The following is a 2,982-nucleotide window of genomic DNA, read 5'->3' as shown; positions in this document are numbered from 1 at the left end:
TATTGGCAGAGAAGGTGGGAGCAGAAGAAGGAAAGCTTGGTGTTGCTAGGGTCAGTTTCTAGGGCTTTGAGCAGGCTATTATTGATGATGTATTCATTTGCAAGACTACGGCTCAACCTCAGGAAAGATTCTTATTGTTAGAGCTTCACAAATTTCTGCCATTTTCAGGCACACTCAAAGACCCTGCCTCCATGGCCCCACAGAGCCAAAGCACAGCTCCAAGGCAAAATTCGCGGGACTGCACTCAGCTGCTGTTTCTTTGCTCTCTGTGCCCTGTCTGCCTGTGGTGCTGCCAGACCGCTAATGGCCGGCTCTGGTGTTTTTCTGTGATACCGCCCACTGCGGCACCAGAGAAGCACACAATTTCAGCTGTGGTGGAGTCGGGGGAGTACCTGCTAGTGACCTGCGGTCCTGATATCTGTGGCAAAGAAAAGCATGGTGTCTCCTAGTCTGACCCAAGCCTGCTCTGTGATCTGCTGGGAGGGGAGGGAGCTAGCCTTTCTGGCGCAACTGTGAGCTCTCTGCCTGAGTCTCACCAGTGGTGCCCATGCCTGCCTGCACCCAGACAACCCAGACGATTCAAATTACTGACAAAATCTGCTGATGGAGGCAGGTCTCTGCCACTGCCTGCTGGAATAATGTACTGGTCACTGGTATGCTGCTGGTATGCCTTCTTGGCTTGGGGATCTCAGGCGGCCGCCCTCACCCGGCAGACAGTGACTGCCCCAGGAAAGTTTGCAATGGTCTCTCTTGGGTGCCTGTCCATCCTCCACCAGTAGCTTTTTCCTAAATAATCTCCCTGTGCCTTTCTTCTAATTCTGCTCTTCTGTGTTTGGTGCACTCTGATTCAGTGAGCTGTTCAGATCATCAAAGTTCCTGATTCAAACTGTTGGACCTAGTTTTCAAAGTCCTTAGATGCCAGAGAGAAAAGAAGCATGCTGCTCACTGGCAAGACTCCATTTTGAATCCACCCCTTAAGCATTTGTTTTAGGGTTGGTCTGTTTTTCACAAAATCCCTTTATTTCTGTCTGTCTTAGAATGTCTTGATTTCACCCTCATATTTGAAGGACAATTTGGATGGATATAGAATTCTTGGTTGGAAGTTCTTTTCCTTCAATATATGCTGTCCCGTTGCCGTCTTTCCTGCATTGTTTCTGCTTGGCCATTGTAGGTGGCATTTCATTTTTCCTGGGCTGCTCACAAGATTCTTTCTTTGTCTTTGGTTTAGAGAGTTTGATTACCATATGTCTTGGTGACTTTCTCTTGGGATGCATGGGGTTCATTGAGCTTCTTGAACAAATATCTTTTCTTCCTTCATGATAAGGGAAAATTTTCTGTTAGGAAATCTTCAACAATATTCTCAGGTTTTCTTGTTCTCATTTTCCAATGAGGTATATGTTGTTTCTTTTCATGTCATCCCATATAACCCTTAGGTTCTCTTCATTTCTCTCACATCTTTATTCTGACTTTTCTTTATACAAGCTGGTGCCAAGGGATTTAGCTTCTAGTTGAGAAATGTGTTCTTCAGCCAGTTCTAGCTTATTCTTCTATGCTTTCACCGTTTTGTGTAATTCTGTAATTTTAATGTTCATCTTCTAGATTTCTAACTGTTATTTTGTATGAGTTCTGATTGTCTATTAATCTTGTTATTTTGTTCTTAAGTGGTTTTCTTGAATTCTTCCTGGGTACTGTCTCTGTTCTCCTTGGTTCCATTTGTGGCTTCCTTGAGCTGTTGCAGAGTTCTGTAAATATATTTTCTAAATTTCTTCTTAGGTAATTCTACTGCTTCTTCTTCCTCCATGTTTAATGAGATTTTTGTCTGGGGTTTTATTTCTATTGTCTTGTCCTGTTTTTCTGTTTGCGTTGAAGTTGCCTATAGTTTCTTCAACATTTTGAAGTTGTTATCTTTAACTGTTTGATTTGTTTCCCCTTGATTTTATCTTTAAATATTTTTGCATGGAAGGAGCTGGTGTATTTTATTTTTTTGGTTATTAAATAAGATGTGCTGGGTTAGTCTGCAGTTTTCTTTGTGTTGATGGAATCACTGTTGGGAATGTGGATACAGGTCTCTGTTCATCATGAAGAAGATTTAGAGTTCAGACGAGCAGGTGTTCTGTGGCTTAATGTGGTTCTTCTATTGGGTGAGGCAGGGAGAAGGAGAAAAAGGAGGAAGAAAAGAAAAGGAGAAAAAAAAAAAAGGTGCCAGTAGCAAGTCCACACTTTCCACATTTCTGTATTTACTATTGGTTCTGGGGTTTTGTTTTGAGTCTGCTTGGGACAGCTACCAATGATGACCTTTTTTTGTTACTCCCAGACCCGCAGTTCAAAATGGGCAAAGACTCCAATGGTTAGGAGGCCGCTACTTTCTACATGGGTTTCATAGCTGCAATAACCCCATACTCCAGACTGATTTGACAGCTAAAAAGCTGATGTGGAACTGCTGAATCCCAGCCTTGCACTGTGAAGTCATCCCAGGGCCCACCTACCTGTGGCACGTTTCCTCCCCTCCCCCTTTCTGCTCTCAACTCAGCAGCAACCCGAACCACAGGGGTTTCTGCTCTGTTTCTCAGAAATGTTGTCCAATTACTCAGCTCAGTTCCCAAGGTTACTGCCAGAAGCTGCTGTTGTGGGTAGTGCAGGTTCCCAAAGTTGCTGTTGGTTCCCTGGTGTTGCTTTTTTTCTTCTTTCTTCTTCTGGTATTGTTAAAAGAGTTTTCCACTTCTCTGTCTCACTGTCTCACCCACCACCAGGCAGGTTTGTTTATTTTTCTTTTTCTTGGCTCTTTACCCTGCTTTTTTTTTTTCTCCTTCTCCACTAAATCTAGCCTTCTTTAACTTAATGATCTGTTGACAGCTCCAGATTCTCTGCTTCAAACTGCTGCACCTACTTTTTCAGGCATTAAGATGCTGTTGTCATTGTTATGTACCATCGAGTCGGACTCGACTCATAGTGACCCCTCCTTGGCTTTCTGAGGCAGTATCA

The sequence above is a fragment of the Orycteropus afer genome, unplaced genomic scaffold (genome assembly GCF_000298275.1).
Source record: "Orycteropus afer afer isolate SDZICR_OR568_19922 unplaced genomic scaffold, OryAfe1.0 scaffold00639, whole genome shotgun sequence".
NCBI classification, from domain to species: domain Eukaryota; kingdom Metazoa; phylum Chordata; class Mammalia; order Tubulidentata; family Orycteropodidae; genus Orycteropus; species Orycteropus afer.
Note: the sequence above shows the minus strand (reverse complement) of the source record.